The sequence below is a fragment of the Emydura macquarii genome, unplaced genomic scaffold (genome assembly GCF_026122565.2).
Source record: "Emydura macquarii macquarii isolate MOO-44397 ecotype Brisbane River unplaced genomic scaffold, CSIRO-AGI_Emac_v2 contig_369, whole genome shotgun sequence".
Taxonomy (NCBI): domain Eukaryota; kingdom Metazoa; phylum Chordata; order Testudines; family Chelidae; genus Emydura; species Emydura macquarii.
Genome location: NW_027130506.1, coordinates 4,009,073 through 4,029,482, shown reverse-complemented (window position 1 = coordinate 4,029,482; position 20,410 = coordinate 4,009,073). Strand labels below are relative to the sequence as shown.

General features: G+C 41.8%; 1 long non-coding RNA gene across 1 annotated transcript in view; it reads right to left on the bottom strand.

Annotated features, from left to right (window-relative positions):
* The window catches only part of LOC137141354 (uncharacterized), a 28,574-nt gene extending 8,403 nt beyond the window's left edge, over positions 1-20,171 (bottom strand). The window contains exons 1-2 of the long non-coding RNA XR_010916598.1: positions 19,954-20,171; positions 3,159-3,233 (exon numbers count right to left, since the gene is read on the bottom strand). This is a non-coding gene — a long non-coding RNA (uncharacterized lncRNA). The remainder of the gene's footprint in view (positions 1-3,158; positions 3,234-19,953) is intronic.
* Positions 20,172-20,410: the final 239 nt, after the last annotated feature.

Below are 20,410 nucleotides of genomic sequence, written 5' to 3'. Positions count from 1 at the left end.
AAGGCAGTGCCTCACGAGACCTCTGATGTTTTTTATAAACAATTAAAATCATCCAAAGCACAAGACTTTATGGTGATGGGGGACTTCAGCTACCCACACATCTGTTGGGAAAACTACACAGATTATCCAACAAGTTCTTGGAATGTATAGGAAACATTTTTTTATTTCAGAAGATGGAGAAAGCTACTAAGGGATAGGCTGTTCTAGATTTGATTTTGACAAATAGGGAGGAACTGCTGTACTGGGCTCAAACCTTGGGTCCCATATGCTCTTGGCTTGGTGGGGTTGGGCAGAGTTCAGGCACTGTCTCTCTGTCTCTGGGCCTCTAGGAATGCACTGCAGGTGCAGACCATTTGCCTGATACCCCCCTTCACTTGGCAGTCGAGATTCCAGAATCCAATTATCTAGACTCTGAAAGTAGCAACAGCCCTTTCAAGCCTCCCCCCATAGCGGCTGCATGCTCCTAGGGTTCCACCAAAGCTGTGGACCACCTGGTTTGCTGTTTCCCTCCCTGAGGATTCCATGACAATGTAAGCAAATAACACAGAGACTCTGCAAAGGGATTTCTAAACACACACATCCTTTACTCATGCAGAAAACATAAAAAAGACTAAAGACTGAAGATCCACACAAAAATAACGCACATCTCCATGGAAAAACCTCCCACTCTGAGAGCCCTTTGAGTTTTAGTCAGTCCTTTCAGGATCCTATCCTTCTTCCTTCTCCTCCTGCCCAATCTTGCTTTTTTTTTGTTCTAGTTGGTAAAAGACAAAGAGCCAACCTTCTCCTTTTATAACCTCCTGATTTCAGGTCAGGTCATCCTCCTGGTCAGTCACAAAGCCCCTGTCAGATGACCTGTTACGGCCTATCTGAAGTCCAAACTTGAAAAAACTGGTTTCTTTAGGTTTGGCCACCGTCTTTAGCATACCCATTGTATTTCCAGGACAAAATCATTCATTGTTAACGACCACTGATTGTGCTGCATTGTTCACCCTCTGTCAACACCTGTTGGAACTCCAGTCCAAGATTGAGACAAAAAGACAACAGGGAAGGCACAATGCAGTCTCACAACCAAAATGGTGCTCACAAAACAAAATGGAATTTGTACTTTGATATAGATACATACACATGTACACTAAATCAGCGCAGCTCGTTTTTGGAAAAGGACAGATCTCCCTACATTAGTGGGATGGAGAAAAAAAGGATCGGAAATCCTTCTAATGGAAAAAATGGTAGATAGGCTCCAGTAGATTAGGCTACCATTTTTTTTGGAATTTGAACAAAATAAACACACAAGAGAGTGCAAGAGGCTGACCAAACAAAAGTAGATCATTTAAGGAAAACAAGTATAGATTATGAATAAGATTTGTTAATACTTGTCTGGAAAGTTATTGTAAATAATGTTAAAATAAAATGTTGAAAAGTTAGTTTCTAGCCCTTGTGAGGCAGAAAAAAGTTTGAAAATGAGGCCCCAACGTTGCCAAAAGGCTCAAAAACCAGAAGGTAAATAAAATTATCCCAAGTACATTAATTGTTTTACAAAATTTCATGATTGTTAAGCCATTACTGTGATATTTTGAGGTTTGAGACATGATTTTTGGACTCTTGGGACTTGCAATAGTGTAAAGATTTCTAGATTAACAGACTGATAATCGCCCTCTGACTAGATCATGTATTATTACACTCAGCAATGTTTGCAGCACTTGTTCTAGAATATTGTAGTCTTTTTTAAATAAAAGACGGGTGACAGCATAGGCAGTGGGTCACAATTTCAGGTGGCCATGTGCTGCAGGTGTATGGACAGAAATGTCTGAGGGCAGCAGCCAGTCACAACAGAGGTATTTATGATCGCTAACCAGAGGATGGAGAACACCCTTCAGTATCATAATTTAAAGATGCTTTATCCTAACTTGGATTTCATTTTGTGTAGGATACAGTTAAACAAGGAATGTTAAATAGAAAGCAAACAAGAAGTGTATCTGGATTTTCTCCCTCAAGGAATGGCCCAGCTTTATTCTGAGATTCCTACATCAAGCCATACCTACTCCTGTGAGTAAGAACAGCTTGATTTCCATAAGGACTGCAGAACTGGGCCTTAAGTAAAGTATTAGTACAATGTCTGTGTCAGTCAATACTTGCATTCAAAAGTACTGCTCCCAGTGAGTGAGGGTTGCATAATTGGGCATTAATCATAGGAAATGGCTTAGTGATCCTGTGTCAATAAGGGATAGCTAAGGATACAATTGGAAAAAGTCCTTTCTCACACTCCATGTAATGGTTTTATGAGGGAAATATGCAAGGTTTTGGGGGATGGATTCCACCCCCATGATACAGCACAGACTGCTCTATAGAGACTCTGTATGTGGGGGATTTCCTAGCGACTGAGTCACATACATGCATGAGTTTAATACTGCCTCCACAAATGCATCCTTTTCAAGTTACATCTGTAAAACCTCTCATTTATATGTAGAAGTTGGATTTGTGCACTGATTGGCTATACAAAGTGTGTCGCTACAGATACTGCAGGCGCAAACCTGCTGTCACGTTTTTAGAAGCCCTTTGTACATTTGTTCCAAAGTGTGTGTTTATTTCATAATAATCCAGACTTCTATTTTCCACCCACAAGAGGGCTCTACAACTTCATTCTCCAGAACAGAGGTTCTTTGATATTTTCCATTGTATCTATGAAGAATTGTAATTTCACTTTCTCATAATAACAAACTGCATATTTCCACATACAGAGTACAGACCGAATCCGGCTTGCCTTATACACGTTCATGGTTCCATTGACTAGAATGGGAGTATTCTTCTGAGTAAGGAGAGAAAGATTTGGCTCGGACCCAGAGCATTAGAATATACTTCAGAGAAAGAGAAAATAGTAGTCAATAGGAACTCTTGTTCAGAATGAATGGGCACTGCTGTGCAGAGATCTGTACTCTACATTGCACAAGGTAACCAAAGTCCTACTTGTCCTGTTATGTAAAATTGTATATCAAAGTTAGCAAACTTGGAGACAGAAAGACTGGGGCAAACTGGATTATTTATGTTAAAAGAACTGTGATAAAAGGTTTTCAAGGCTCTTGGTAAAGTCACTGGTTGGCATGACAATTAGTGGAAACAATTTAGAAATGGAAGGAAAAGTTTATAATTAAACTTACCGAAATGTGTTCCGATGGGGTGATTTAGTGGGATGAGGTTGCCACCCCTGCTTGGGCATTGTTTATCTGAGGTTGCTAAGTGGGAGAAGCAAGACAGGTGGATTAGAAGCAGCAAGCTTTACCATGATGACTGCTGCCACCCTCAGCATCTCTGGACTCTGTAGCAGAACACCATTGGGCCCTCATTGTCCTGATCCTGAAAATCATCCTGATCAGACTGGGACAGTGAAAGGAACCCAAATGACATCACCATTTCCACCAGCTTTGGCTTAACCCTGAACACCATCTGGGATGTGTGCACTGGATTCCTGGTGTCCACTTTCCCTAATGCGTCATTTTCCTTCCCCATCTTATTTTACCTTTTTCCTATTTCTTTCTTTTTGCCTTCTCAAAAATCTGGCTTAGTTGGCCAAGAAAACTCCACACTGTCCAGAGCCAGGGATCAGAAAGGACAGCTAAAGGTAATGTCTTAAACAGGCTGACACTGGGACAAGTTTGCCAGTTCAGCATGACACCTCAGACCATGTGCTGGGTCCCCGTGACTCCAGCAGCAGGGCTGCAAGTAAAAGACAGCATCAGAGACAGAAGCTGCATTTTCTCACCTTGTTGTTATTTTCTCTCCCATTATGCGTGTGCTTGTCTTATTTTACCTTAAAGGAAACAGGACTGAACTTCAGAAATAACAGCTCCAGACCATCTAAACCAGTGGTTCCCAACCTGTGGCCTGTAGGGTCTTTCAGACTGGCCCGCGGCTCCCCTCTCGCTGGCTGCAGAAGGGAGCCTCTGCCTAAGTACCCATGCGGAGCTCATTGCCAGTGCAGATCCTTGTTGCAGCCAAGAGGATGTGAGATCAGCGCTCCCCTCCCCCTGGCTGTAGCAGGGAACACAGAAAAGTGCTCTGCCTGGGTCCCTAGGTGATGGGTCCCTACTGGAGCCAGAGGGAGGGGACCACTGATTTCCCATACCCCTGGCTGCAGGCAGAAGGGAGCCGCTGCCTAGGGACCTAGGTGGAGCTAACAGTTTCCCTGCTGCAGCAGGGGGGACAAGAGATCCTCCTCACTGAACTCTTTCCCTCTGGCTGCAGTGAGGGGGAGGGGGCCTGCTGGCAGAGACTGGTGGCCCTTCAAGGTTGTAAAAATCATATTTGTGGCACTCGAGCCAAAAAGGTTGGGAATCACTAGTCTGAACTAACTTTTTCTCTTTCCCCAGAGAGGACAGTTAATATTATCTTTAATGCCATCCACAAAGATTGTTTCAACTGGGATTCCCCTATAAAAACTCTATATCACTAAAGAGAAATGGTTAAAATGAAAGCCTTACTTAATGCTTTAAATTTCAGCTGCATTCACTACTTCTCTTTTTGTGTGTCTTTAATAAAAGGTTTTAAAGATTTTTAATGGGGGATGTTACAGTTGGAGTCACCAGCAATAATACAACCCCCTGAACCACACTTAACTAATATAGCAGTAAATGAAGGTTTTATTAACAACACATTCCTTGTGGAGCCTGAGGACCTTCCCCCCCCCCCCCCCCATCAACACATCATTCATATATAAAACTGTCATTGTTGTTAACAAGAGTTGTGTGAAAAGCGAGGGGAGAATTGTAACATGCTGTTTAAAACTGCCTCCAAGTCCAGCCTCTTCTTCATGTGGAAACAGGGCAAATAGGGGTTTGCTTTCAAGGGCAAAATATAGTTGGTGAGCAGTTCTCTCCAGGCCACTATGGTAGCCATGAAGGCCTATAGGCATCTATTCCAGAACAACCTGGCTGATGAAGCTCTGGCTGTGCAAAACAGGCTCCTTAGCCTGGCAATTGGGCAACGGTCTAACAGATGGTCACTCCAAATACAAACCTGCAGCCAGGAAGTCCTTCAGTTGCCTCAGCTTTATCCTGCCACTGGAAATGGTCTTGCTTGTCAAAAGAATGTGCAAGTTGTTGTGCAACTGCTCGGCCACTTTAAACGAATTCTGATGAAGCCTTCATTCATCCAATATGTCCCACAAAGATGAGGGACCAGCAAAAGTGACAGTCAATGGACATGGCTGGGAGTCATAGTCATGAACCTACACATGGCAGGTCAAGTCTTTGGTTGTTCTACATTGACTTGGGGTGACACTGTAGTTCGGCAGCATCTTGATCGACTCAGCTTCTCTATTCAGGGACAGCACAACCAACTTCAATATGATGAGGGGGTTAGAAAAGGTGCCCAAAATTGTTCTTCCCAAACAACCATGACCAGCTTATCACAGCTGGACGGTGTCTCCTCACACAGTTAAAACTTAAAAGCCTCAAAAGGTTTCCTTTTGTCTCTGTGTTGCAACATAGAATGTTTGTACACTCCTCAATTGTCCAAACCAAACTGACCGTCCTGCTAGGTGGACCGCTCAGGTTGTTCAAGAGCTTGAAAGATATTGCATCGACACTGAGGCACAGTGCGAGATGTATTTTGCTGAAGGCGGTCAACTGACAGAGGAAAGTGCTGGGTATACTTTCTTCTGGAAGGGACCCCTGCCGAATGACCCACGTGAATCAGTTTTGCAATTAGAAGGAATATTGTCTCTCATTTGGAAAGCCTACCCCTTACGACAAATGACAGATTGATGAACCTCTGACTGACCCCCAGAGGTCAGTACTTACACACTGACAATGATTGACCCCAATGAGGAGAAGGAGCAATTTTACACCAAACTAAATGATCTGATCTGACTGACTCCCTATGCAAACCAGTTGATTAGCCTAGATCAGGGGTTCTCAAACAGTGGGTTGCAGCCCAAAGGTGGGTCGCAATACAGTCCTGGGTGGTCTACCAGCACAACTGCATTCTCCAGCTCTTAGTAAATCTTTAACTCCATGTGACTTGAGTAATCTAAGTAAAAGCTATATAGATGTAATGTTTTGAGCTGTATATGTTGGACAGAGTATAAGGAAAAAAACTTCATTTTTATTTATTTAAAAAAAAAAACCAAGCTGCAATATGTCAAATTTAATTCTTGCAAGTACAACAGTGCATTTCACTACAAGGTAATCTAGCAACATACACACAGTCCACCATTTACAACTGTAAAAAATGGCAAGCAGTATTCAATCTGACATGGATCGATTTATTTTTCAAAAACGAGAAGAGAGCACTGGTGGAGAAGATAATGAAAGTCCCAGACAATCTAGCACTTCATGAAATGAGCCAGCCAAAAAAATACAGATAGTGGTAAGAAAATATGATGACACATACTTGAAGTTTGGATTCCCCTTTACTGGATCAGATGACTACCTGTCGCCTCAGTGTGTTATAATATAACAGTTATTTTATATTTTTATTTATAATATTTGATTCTTTTGTAATTAGTGGAGAGTAGGATTTGGTCTTTACTTACATAGCACAGAAATTCAGATTTTACCCTAAAAAATTGAAAACACAATGTAGTGTTCAAATCTGGACAACTATTTTGATTTAAGATCAATAAATAATAACACAGTGGTTTTTTAAACAATTTTATTAATGTTGTTTGGTTTTATACAAAACCTTATTGTTCAGTTTTATACAAAATTGTGTTTTCCCTGTTCAACACAACATTTTATTAAAGTGTAGTTTTACTAAAAGTGTTTGGTTTCAGAGGTCTTGAAGCATTTCTTTGAGCGCATATTGGGAAGAATTTCTATCATTACATTTGTTAACATTAAAATGAAAAGGAAACATACATTGTTTATTTACAGTGTTATAGTTTATATATATGTAATAATTAAAATTAATAATTTTCCTCAAGAAGCGTTAATAGTGGGCCACAGTGCCTATTGCAGGGGGCCTCAGGGAAAAAAGTTTGGGACCCCTGGCCTAGGTGACTTTAATGCTCATGTTGGCTGTGACGATTCTATGTCATGTGGCATACCTGCCAAACATGGCATTGGCAAGGTAAATAGTAATGGCTTACTTTTGCTGAAGACATGATTCAAGCACCAATTAGTTATCACAAACATTGTCTTCCAGCTCCCTGACAAATTCAAAATGAGCTGGATGCACCCTCACTCACATCATTGACATCTGATCAGCTATGTGGCGGTCTGACAGCAGGACTTATGATATGTGTGCATAATCCAGATATTATATGGAGCTGATTGCTAGACTAACCAACATCTTGTTTAATCAAAGCTTTCTCTTTTCATTCGGCCAAAAATGGATAAAACCAGTCAGTTAGATGTCTAAATGTTGCCCAGTTGAAAGATCTGTCAACCATCGAACAATTCTCAATTACCATTTTGAAACTCTTCCAATAACCAGTGATGACATATCTGCCCAATGGGTACCACTTCATTAATACTGTTGTGGACTGCATTGGATATACGAAACACTGTCATGCAGACTGGTTCGATGATAATGATCCTGAAATATCAACTCTTCTTGATGTCAAGTAGCAAGTGCATGAAGTGCTCTTAGCTGACCCAGTCTCTGAGTTGAAGAATGTCAGACAGAGTAGCTTGCAGCATGCTCCAGCACAAGCTCCCCCAAATGCAACAGAAGTGCTTTGACCACAAAGCAGATGAACTCGAGGTCACTGCTTGAAAATAAGACTCCAAAGGCTTTTATGATGTGATTAAAGCAGTGTATGGCCCTACCCGATCTGCCTTGAAATGGCTAAAAGGTGCTGATGGTGAATTTTTCATCATGGATACCATGATGAATTACTTAATCATTTATCTACTGTCTCTGATGAGTCACTGGATAATGTCCACAACCTACCTGCATCTAATGCACTTGCCGATCAACCCAAACAAGCTGAAGTGTTGAAGGCTGTCCAAGCAATGAAAAATAACAAATCTCCTGGTCCCGATGCCATTCCAGCTGCAATTTTCAAACACAGAGAAAATCTTCTCATTGACAGGCTTTTTGAATTCTTCTCACATGTCTGGCTTCAAGAACGCATACCTCAACAACTGAAAGATGCCAACATCAACACTATCTATAAGCGCAAAGGCTCAAAATGCAACCATAGTAACTATTGCAGCATCTCCTTGCTCTCTGTGGATGGTAAGATTCTTGCATGGATCCTCTTGAACTGAGGCCCAAATTATCAATAAAGTTCTATCTGAGTGACAGTGTGTCTTTCGTGCTCAGCAAAACACCATTAACATGATTTTCATTGTCCAACAATTAAAGGAAAAATTATACAAACAGCATCAACTCCCTTAGTACATTGTGTTTCTTGAGCTAACCAAAGCCTTTGAGACAGTCAACTGAACCGTCCTCCAGAAATTGCTTGCTAAATTTGGACTTCCACATAAATGTATTAACATTGTTCAGCAATTCGACAAAGGCATGGTTGGAAGAGTTAGTGTTGATAGTGATCTAACAGACCCATTTCCAGTCACAAATGGGGTGAAGCAAGGATGTATCCTCACTCCTAGCTTTTGCTCTATTTTTCGCTATGATACTAGAAGAAGCCCCTGTGGCTCTTCAAATGGTGTTTTATATGCTTCACACTGGCAAGCTTTTTATCTCTCTCATCTACATGCACATACCAAAGTGATCGAAGTGTTGATCCAGAAACTGCTTTACACTGAAGACTATGCCTTGGTAGCACATTGTGAAGCAGCACTACAAAATCTTACAAACTGTTTTGCTGCGGCAGTTCATAACTTTGGCTTTTCCATCAGTCAAATAAAAACTGAGGCTATGTACCAGCCAGCTCCTCAAAAACTTTACCAAGACACATCGATAAACTTGGAAGTGACCACTCTCCACGGCAGGGCCTGACCAGGTCAGTTCCTGGCGGGGTCCACAGGAGCAATGAAGGGTACTCCTTGCTGGTCTCTGGAGTTTGAGAGAGAAACAGGAAATGGGTTCTGGTGGCACTGGAATTCAGTGAAGAGGAAGAGGATCTGAGAACTTAAGCCCTGAGGTAAGGGTGAAGAGAAAGGGGCTATGTGGAAGAAGGCCCAGGGAATAGCAGCAGCACACTGGACTCAGCGATACATGGCTGCTGTGTCTAGGTTCCCTGGCTGGGGACCTGGCTTGGATCCCTTCACCAGCCAGTGCTGGAATGGCCTAAGCTCTGGAAAGGAGACACAGCTAGTTTAAAAAGCCCAAGAAAAGGGGCTAGATTTAAAGAGCCCGAGACATGGCTGAAGACCCATATGAAGGCAGATAGTTTGTTGGACTTTTGCTACCCCAAAGGGGTTCATTCATTTACTTTTTGACTGTGTGACTTGGCCAGAGGACTGAGCCACTGAAGACCTATCAAGCAAGGTCAGCAATCTACAGAGGGTGCCAGGACTAGGAAAGACTGCAGTATCACACCCAGCCGACAGGAGGGCATTCACTGGAGGTGAGTGTCATCCATCACACCCAGCCCCTGACAGAAAGACAACACAGCATATGGTCGCCTTTGTCACCGAATCTGGAAGCAACACAGAATCAATGTTGGACAGAAGATGTAAAGAAAGCACTTTAACACCACATTAAAAGAACACATTGTCCAAACCAACTTCAAGGATATGGTATCATCTATGTATTAGTCCAGAACCAGTTGTAAAAAAAAAGTCATCTAGAAAAAGATCTATGATTTATGGCTGAGATGTTGACCTTTCATTAAGGCTGTTTTCCGAGAATTAAATGCAGGTGCGTTTATTTTTAAACTACAATTATGTGTTTCTTTTCTGGAAACCATACTGCTTTGCATTGATTTTCCTCAAAGCACTTTATAAACAATTAATTAAGCCTTGCAAAATCACTACACACCTTTTGAAGGAGGTATGGTGCATTTTATCATCATCATTTTTCAGATGGCTAAACTGAAGCACTGATTTGCCCAGGGTGATATGACAAATTAGTGACAGTCAGGAATAGAACCCAAGAGTCCGAACCTACAATGATATTTCCCAAACATTAAACAACACTCTCTCTCTATCCCAATTTATAGGCTAGCAAGACTGAAGTATATAGGAAAGTCTTTAATTTTGTGACTCCAGTTTGCAAGACCTTTTGTCATGAATCTTTCCTGACTTTTTCATGATGACTATGGTAGGAAATGACTGGGTGAAAAAAAAATTTCTTTAATTCCATGGGATAAGATAGTCTTAAATGGGAGAAGAAGCCCTCCATCTTGACATCACTTTCTTTCTTATAACTAACTGGCATTTTCAAATTAAGTTGACAAGAGTTTACTTGAAGATGTATTAGTATTATTTGGGATACCAGCTAAGTTCCTTAGAGTCTAAATGAAAGTGTGGATACACATAACTAAGGAGGGTTTTAGATACAAAGGTCCAGACTCTTCCATGAGTTCACTCATATAAATATGGATCAAAAAGTCATCTTTTGATCTTATTTAAAGTGGTGTAAACTCCAGACTAACTTCAGTGGTGTTACACTACACATTTATACTGGTATAAATGAAACCAAAATGTGGGCTTGTAACTTGGAGAGATTGACTCACTACAGTCTTGTAGCCTGTCTAGTCTCTTACACCTACACAACTGGGTGTAAAATGCTACCAACAAGAATTCTCCTTTCACTAATACTAGTGGTAGCAGTTTATACTCACTTTGCACAAACATAAATGACTACGAAGGCTATGATGCAACAGAGAATTGGGCTCTGAATAGCCTAGATGTGCACTGTTAATCTGATCCTACTCATGTTGAAGTCTATGAGTCACATATGAAGTCTCATTTTGTTTGTTTAATATGTAAACTTAACACGGAATTTCCAAATTTTCTCATGCTTGTGTAGAAAGCTGCAGCAATCTGCTAAAGTCTTTTTCTCTCCTAATTAATTGGTGGATATTCACAACATTAAACACAGAAATAATTTTTCCTGGGACTAACTGACTCCATTTAGCACTCCTACAAACTTTAACAGCTATACCTGATTTGAGTATTATTCCAAAATATTCTTTACTTTTGAGAACATCAGAGAAATCATTGCAGATCTGATCTTTAAAGCTGAAAGCCCCATTTACCAATATAACTGAGGTGTGGACAGACCAGCCCCAAAAAGAAATTCTTTTTTATATAGTACTGCATGTGCACATGATGTTGTACCATAATCAAGTGTGTGAACAAGTAGCCAGTTCCCTTCCCGTAAAGATTTACAGTCTAAGGGCATGAACTGGTACATGATAAACAGGACGGATACTTTGGCTTTGTCTACACTAGAGAAGTTTCGAGCATGCCTGTAACACATGAATCTACACTCAGGGTTGGTGTAGACTTTCCTGATGTTATCACAAGTTTTATGATATTCTGTTTTCATTAAAGCCACTGCTTCTAAAACCAAGAGATCGTCTGAGAATCTCAACTTTTGTTTTTTTTTTAAAAGTAAGTTTTTAGCCCAGAGGGTTGTGGAGAAAATTTTGAAAACAAGAAGTGGATGAACCCTAAAGACTCAGAAACCAGAAAGCAAATTTTTAAAAAAAGAACCCAATATATATATATATATTTTAATCTCATTATTTTTGGATACTTGAGATTGGAAATACATGTTGCTATACAAGGTGCCCAGAACTTTGTACCACTACTGGAACCACTCTTGCTCCAACCAAGGCTAAGCACTGTGCTGTCAAATGGAAATGTGCTCCTCAAATGACCATTTCATTGGTCCCCTTCCAGCACTCTTCAAATAATGAGAATATTTTTTACATTGTTTTCTGTATTTTACAGGGGCATTATATTGCAACTTATGCTCAGGTTTGAATTCCATTAAACTTCTATAAATTGGTGGGGAATATCCTCCAGATTCTAAGCACCTCTTTCACTCCTCACCAATCTACCACTCTGTCCCTGAGAAATTATCACAAACCAACAGCCACAAAGTTTTATCCCTCCACATTTGTCCAGTAGAGGGTGCAAAAGCTAACAAACAAACCCTGCAAAGCTGTACTGAAATCAGCAAAATTTCTCCCCTTTCCCTATAGTAGGTCACCTGACGACTTTCTGTTTGACTGGCACTTTACTATCAGCAGCTCCTCAAAGGACTTTGGCCCTGAACCTGCTCAGTGCCCTCCACTGTAATGAAGTCAGTGGGGAGTTCTGCACAGCACACAGGCACACATCAAAGAAAGTAACAAATCAGGCACCTCCAAGAAGGGAAGTTGTGAATTCAAATACCCTCCTATACCAGCACACAAAACATATACTCCAGAGTTCTAGAGGATCCAAACCAATTACAGTGCTCACCTACCACCGCCATGAGTTACAAATACCTAGAGAGAAAACCGTGGAACTTAAAATCCTCTCCCCTCCATATCTGGGGCTATCATTATGGAATATTGAGTATCGTAGTCACCACAAGACCCTAACTTTCTCTGCCGCCTTGCAGTATGGTTAGTCATCTACTCAGGCACAGTGAGTGCCAAATGCGACCATTCTGATCTGCCAGCATTTTACCCCGCTTTGCACACGTATAAATGCTGCACAAGAATGCAAGGCAGTGGGAGATCAGGCCCATTATCTCTACCAGCAATTCAGGTTTTCTCCTCTAATGTAAGAATATTTAGCCAAACAATTACAGCACTCAGTTGGTGTCCACTAACACACTTTAAATGTGATAATCCATCTCAAAGTGCAGAACATTTCTATTCAGTGTAAATCGGAAAGACAAGGCAAGACAAGGCCAGGTATTTGCAATATGAACTTTTTTCATTCCTAGACAACTGAACCCCCTTTTTAGGAACTCATTGGGGATTAAGGAATTAATAAAATGGAAATGTTCATAAAATGGAACATCTCACAATGATACTGGTGCATAATCTGTACTATGCTGCACTGCCTGGCTTTCTCCTTGTCCTTCAGACCACTGCAAAGCGAATTCCAATGCACTGAAGGCATGAGCATGTGAAGGGATCAACATCATTTTTATGTTTCCCTCTCTCCACCCCATCCCCAGAGAAAGTGGTTTATATAACTGGTCATTTGTTAGGTGGGGGTTCATAAAATGAATTCTACTGCATTCTTTAGCTGTATTGACTTTAAGGCTAGATCTACTAACTGGGTGAACAACAACACTGGAAACATTTCCTCCCCACCCCCTACATGTTACATAACTGCAATAAGACATTTCTTCTCCAAACTTGTAAAGTTAGCAGTAGTCACTCTTCTCTGTCAAAACAGTGTCAGCTCTGAGTGCAGAATCCTCTTAATTGGAACACCCTGCTAGAAGCATAAATGTGCCAATTAAATTCTTGTCCTGATTATCAGAAACCTCACTGGAATACATTATGCTGAGAGAAATTCCCTTTTGAAAACAAGCCTTTATAAAGATCATTTTAAAGCTCTATGGAAAGGCGAAATCAACTTATTCAGCAACCATGATAACAGCAGGGGAGGAGATGCTGAACTTTGCTATTAAATGGGCCCCAGTTCTGCAATGAGCTCTCGAAGGCAGATATTCCCCTATGCCCACAGGTAGCCCCTCTAAGTAAATAGGGCTTCATGCCTGCACAGGGGTCTGCCTACATGGATTTCATTGCAGGGATCAAGGCAGTAGGGAGGGTCCCTAAACCACAGATCTCAAAAGCACTTGGCAAACATTTATTCAGTTTCCCACACCACTGTGAACTATAAGTGACTCATTTTACAGATGGGCAAGTTGAGGTCCTGGGTAGGTAAGTGACTTGCACCAGGTCACATAACAAATCAGTGGCAAAGATAGGACTACAAAGGCTATAGCAGTGAGTGGAGACTTTATGATACCCAAACTCAGGCCTGAAATTCCCATGTATAGTCAGACAGCAGCAGGGGTGCCATTTAAATGGACTAGAGATGTCCATTATTTAGTGTCACTGATCTACGCTTTACCTGAATTTGTTCCTTGTCCATTGCCCTGCATAAGCATTCATACTGTTGTCTGGGTGCTGACTGGGGGAGTTTTGTTGTCCAACTATCAGATTTTAAAATTCTGTTTAAAATGTTTACTAAATATTAGATATGATGCTTGTACTGAGAAAATAAATGACAAAGAGGGTCAGTTGCATATATGCAGTATAGTCCTTATGTTTTAGAGTGAAGTTGCATTTTAAAGCATCTTGTCGTTCATGTTTGACATTAGCAAGTGGGTTTTTTCGGGTTTTTTAAAAATCCCTACATTATATTAACTAAAAGGAAAAAAAACAAGGACATGTAAGATATAAAATTAGATACATGTATTTGAACAGCATTTCTGGAAGCCAGGCCTCTGTCTTTAGATCAAGTTTTTCTCTATGCCAATGTTTAAGTGACTAAGACCAATGGAAAATATCAGTAAAGTTATGTTACTTCTACACAGTGCTACTAGCTACATTAAAATAATTCATTAATGGAGAGCTCCACACAGACTCACATTGAGTAACAATGAGCAAACACAACAGCATTGGCTTTAACTGGCCAGACACAACCTGTTGGTTGGCAAAGTGACATGGCAGAAATACCCCCTAGGGTTAGCCAGTCACAGCCTTTCTCTTAGGCAGAAGAAACTTCTGTCGTATTTGTTAATAAAGTATCAAAGATGGTTCCCAGCTCAGAGTAGCTATAGACCCAAGGCCCCCAGCAAAGGATTCAGAGCCCAGCCTTCATCCAGGCAGTCTCTTCCTCCTTCCTCTTTGAGCCATTTCTTTTATAATCTCTCTCTAGAGCATCTGTGTAACTCTGAACTGGTTTTAACACCTCATATGATAGGGACAGCATCACACAACCTATGTAGGTAAGCAAAGTACTTATGACAAGGGAGGTCAAAGGACCACTGTCAGCTCAAAGTCTTGCTGCTCTAACAGGGGACATGCAATTCAAAGCAGTTTATAACAAAGTCACAACATTGCAAATGGCAGACTGTTATTGCATGAAAGATATTATCACACCCACCTTGTCTCTCTAATATCCCGGGATTGACATAGCTACAACAATGCTGCATACAGACTGTGGTGGTAGTGAACAAACTAATGTCTGTGCAGTGTTCCTGTATGAATGTATTCTTTCTCTGTGTTGTGCTTTTAAAGCTTAAATACCAAAGATGTTGGACATCTCAGAACTTCAAAGGAGAAATCCATGCCCCAGCACCTAGCTCAAATATCTTGGGTTCTGAGAAGATCAACAATGACAAAGCTAGCCTTCTCAAGGGCAATGGAGCCACTCCATGGAGTAGCCTCCTGCAACCCTTGCACTCCAGCTTCTGTCTAATGGCTAGAAATAATATTCCTATTCCTAATAGCCTCTGCAACCCGAGCACCCCAGCTCTGCTGGGTGGGAGGAAGGGTTGGATGATCCACCCAGTGATAGATCCTCAGTTACTGACCCTCCCTAAACTCCTCTGCACTGGGCAGAGCTGGGCTTTTTGCCATGCAGGGCACAACCGCCCTGGGTAGCCCCCACCAAATCCCTCTTTTCACCTTGTATCACAAAACTACCCTGGTTCCACTAATAGGGGGAGCCTGCAGGGTCTGCAACTGAGAAATCAGAGTAGCAAAAATGGAGGCTCTAGGTTGAATATCAGAAAACTTTCCAGACAGGAGGTGATTAAATTGCAAAGTGATGGGACCCTCCTAACCTTAGATTTATTAACCTAGAGTGGACAAAGCAATTAAAAGCACAATGTGGGGGACAGTCCTCCATTGGCTGGGAGAAGGAATCACTGTTCATCTCCGACTTCTCCCGTTCAGTGATACATGCAGAGACCAGTGCGATGCCGAAACCCATAGGTGCCACCTGGCAAAGGGTTCACTGTTCTGTAACAGCAACTTCTTTCAGGCCTGATGAACTCACTACACCTAACACACTGCTTTCCTAGCATTTATCCAGAAAGGGTCATGTGCGATCACTAATAACAGCTAATGGATCCTCATAAGTGTCATGAAATCTATGGATGGATGCTATTTAAGGAGTTGTGTGTATGTACAGAAAATATGTTTTAAAGTCTGTATCCCAGGCAGGATTGACGGTAATATTTTGCCAGACACAGGGATGTGTATTCACTTGTCTCTCTGTCCTCCATGGAGTGCGAGTGATGAGTTCTCCCTGAACTAGAACCTAATTAAGCCACATGCTGGGATGAGTCATTCTCATGTTAGGCTCCAGCCAATCCACAAGCCAAAGGCTGGGCTGGTGACTCTCAGTGTAGGTATATAAACTTCACAGGAGAGACAAAAAGCAACTCAGCCTGTGCAGTATTGTTTCAGGGCTTGGAATTGTCCTCTTCTTCATAGTGGTGACAGGCCTCAGCCCTCCTCTTAACTCCTGATTCTGCCTCTGACCTCTAGGCCTGTCCTTTTCACCGTAGTAAATTAAGCACTGTAAGCCAACACGATGAAGCACCATTTGTATACAAAATCAACAGGAGACAAGACACTGGAGAATGTACCACAAGGGGTTATCATGTTTCTGGGTGAAAAGACAACAAACTTGAGGGGAAGGCAAAAAGACACTCCTTCACCCAGCAGGCAAAAAGAACTGTGCTTTTTGCATTCATGAAAGAGGGATCCCAGCCATGTTGGGGGGAGATGCCGAAAGATTGCTTTAAGGGAGAAATTACTTTAGACAAGGGTTTAGCCTGTTAAAGTTAAGAATAGACTCTAGGAAGTGTGTTATGCTTTTTGTTTCATATGTAACCAGTTCTGTTTCCACTATCCTCATTCTCTGTCTCTGAAACCTTACTCTTTTATAATAAAGGTATGATTGTTTTCACTATAAATACAGCTCAGTGCTGTGATGTTATGTGATGTGGTGTGTGCCTGTTCTTGGGGACAGCTTACCAGGTCATTTCTGTTAGCATCCAGTGGATAAGGGCTGGATATTACAGGGGAACGGTATAGGGGGCTCAGGGCCTAGGATGCGTGTATTGTAAACCCACAAGGCAAAGGAAGGGCTGGCAGAGCCCTGAGGACACTGGGTAGCTAACAGACTGGTAATGTCAGGGAGCTGACACCCAGTTAAGCATAAGCAAAAGTTTCCCCCTTGCTGGGGGGGCAGGGGAGGGTAACAAGGTGACTCACAATCCTGGGCCCGCTGAGAAAGTGTCACAACCAGCAAGGAGAAAACAAACTTGTTTCAGATCACTTCCCCCTTCCCTTCCCTATCAGGATCCAAGATCAGGCCCTGTTTGAATGGCTGATGTAACTAATGCCTGAAGCAGGTTTAGGAATGCAGCTCTGCTCCTTCACTGCCTTAAGTGTTAGCGAGGGGCCTGGCTTAGGTCTTGGCAGGTAATGTGCACTTTGGTTCACCTTCAAAAAGTGTTCACAAGTATAGTCCGGCTCCATTTTTATCCAGATAAGAGGGAGGCATGAAAGTCATTGGAATCAGCAAGTTTCAGCTCTTGTGATAGTTTGTAAACCTAGGAGTCTGATTTATTGTCTTATTTGTGCTACACTAGAACACAGTGACTTCAACCAAGAATGAGTTCATGTTATGCTAGGTGCTGTGCAAACAGAGAGTGATAAACAGTTCCTGCCCTGAAGAGCTTACAAGCTAGACAGAGGAAAAAAAGGCAGAGAAAACTTGCCCAAAGTTAGTCGCAAAGCCTGGAACAGAACTTAAGTCCCTGAGTACCAAACTGGTTAGTGACTTGGAATATTCACTTTTATTTAAGCTAGCATTTTGGTTCCCCTTTAGGCCCAGATTTCCAAAAGGCCATGTCCTTTATTATGGGGGCAGTTTACATCTGCAAAAGTTGCAGCCATATATTTTGTATTTGGAATTACTTGTGGCCACACATCTTACTAATCCAATGGCTAAATTACTGATTGCATCCATGTACTTGACTTAGCTGCATCAGGTGCTTATTTGTGTAAGTGGTAGCATCTGAACCCACAAAAAATATGGAAGCAAAGGAGGCTAGTTAAAGGCCCCTTTAAAAATGTGGCCCTTAATCTCTCCCTCTTGTTACCCCGTCTTCTTCTCACAGTTACAGTGATGCAATCCCATTGATGTCAATGGGGGTTACATGAGTTGAATTAAAAGCAAAATTTAGCTTTGTGTTGAACCTCCAGTTTTTTATGAAGATACTCGACCTGTATTTTGCCTACAAAGCTTGTGTGCGCCGGGTCCCTTGTGCATCACTTATGGTATAAGTGACAGGTGCTTCTGCCTTTTTTTCCCCAATCAGTTTTCTGCCATTTGCCCAGACGCTTCTTGTGGATGGATGAGAAGCACAGAAGCTGTTTACAGATAGAGCCAATGACAGACAGAAACTCTTGAGGATCACACAAAGTCTTCATTACTTTCTCTCTGCAGTTGGCTCGCTGTGTAAAGCATATGATGTAGGGAGGCAGTTGCTAAGCCTAGACTGAGAAAATCAGTTTGCCTCTGCATGAAGAACAAAAGGACTTTGTACATGGGAATCATACAGTATGGAAACTGACTGGTCAGTATGACTCATTGCAGACATGAATACAATCGCAACAACAAAAGACAAGAGCAAAATATGAAGATTTTTCTGAAGCTGAGGCATTCAAGACAGAGGAATCTCAAGAACAGAGGCACCATATTGCTATCTTCAGTGTTGTGGAATGTCAGATGCGTTTTCAGCACATGCAATCATGCACTCAAGGCCACAGCTATGCTAGAAAATGCAGTGCCTAAATTTCAGCACTGATGATGGGAAAACAGTCAATACATTTTCTAATGCAGAATCCAGTCAGCACCCAATCTGTTCTGACTCAGTTTCCTTCTATTCTACAAAGAAACACTGTTTTCAGCAAGCCAAACAAATTGTTCCACCCATTTTCTTACTCAGGAATAATAAGGCTACAGAACCCATAATGATCATAAAGAAGTAAAGAAGGATAGCTTTACTTGGACAAAACCTGCTCAGCTGGCCTTTGATTTTTGTAAAGCCCTAAACTAAATCTTGCTCCAGAACTTGGTTCAATTCTACCAGCACCCCCACAGATTTGGGAAAATGGTTCCAATTTTGAGCCATCCCTATAAGGAATCCATGAGAAAATGGCCCACCTATGCTAATAAAATTGACCAAGACTAGAAAGTAAGAGTTCCAGTCTCCCTGGTTAACAGCAGCTTTTTCCCCTTGCAAGGGCACTGGTGATTACCTTATCTATACACACCATTCAATCAAAACAAAAAAACCCAGCATCCAAAAAATACCCATAAATACCCATTCTCACCTCCTAATCAATGGTTGTGAATAGGTCTCAAGTACTCTAACTGAATGGACTTTGCTCACACCTAACTTCCCCATTGTTGTTCCTTACCTTAGATGTATATATATACCTCCTCTCTGATTTCTATTCCTTACATCTGACAAAGTGGGTTACAGCCCATGAAAGCTTATGCTTGCAGAAATTCAATTTGTTAGTCTTTAAAGTGCTACAGGACTCTCGTTGTTTTTGCTGTATACGGACTAACACGGCTACTCCTCTGGAACTTTTTTCACCATAAATCTTTGCAGACTGAATGCAGACTCAGGCAGGTAGGACACTTCAGAAGAATGCCTTCCTTCAGACAGCTCCCAAACTTGAGTTAAAAAGTATTGCATATGCAAGGAAGACAAACTTCAGAAGGCTGGTTCATCTGCTAAGTAGGATGCTCCCAATGGGGGAACCTCCACAGGATTCTTCCACTGGAGGGGGAGAATTTCCCCCACAACCATCAGCATGGAAGCAGTAGGGGATTCAACCCCCAAAACTAATAAGTCCCTGGGATCTGTACAGTTTTAGGGTATCCATCGACAATACATATACATGCAAGCCATGGACTGCCGCCACCATTAGATCTCAGCTGCTCTAGTTCCCTATCAGCCTGGCTGCCAAAGGAATTGTGCTGGACCTAAAAAACCCCCAAATGAAATTCCACTGCAATGAGATGGAGTGGTGGATACCTTTATATTCATACGTTGGCTTTGGGTTGGTGGGGAAGCGATGCTGCCTTGCACCCACTTCCTCATTCCTGACTCCTCCTCACGTGCCAGTCCATACTTCATGGATCATCCAGAGATGGGCCTCCCCCAGGGAGAACAAAGCAGAAGAACGCTGTCCCAGAGCAGCGTGCCACCCAAGCTAGGATGTATTGGACTCTACCCTTCTGCTGGCTGAAGCAAGCACAGGGTACATTCTGGTACTTGGACAGTACGGGAACATACAAACAGATATATGCCAGAATAAATAGCTTTGAAGCTAACACTGCATTTTTGCTCCCTGTTGCGACTGGCTGCATATTTGTTAATTAACTACTGTGAAGAGTAAAAGCGCTAAATATCTTAAGTGTTGTTATCATATTATTATATTAAAAGGGTTTTCTTTCGGTCTCCTTAGTATTCATTTCAGTGGGACATTGTA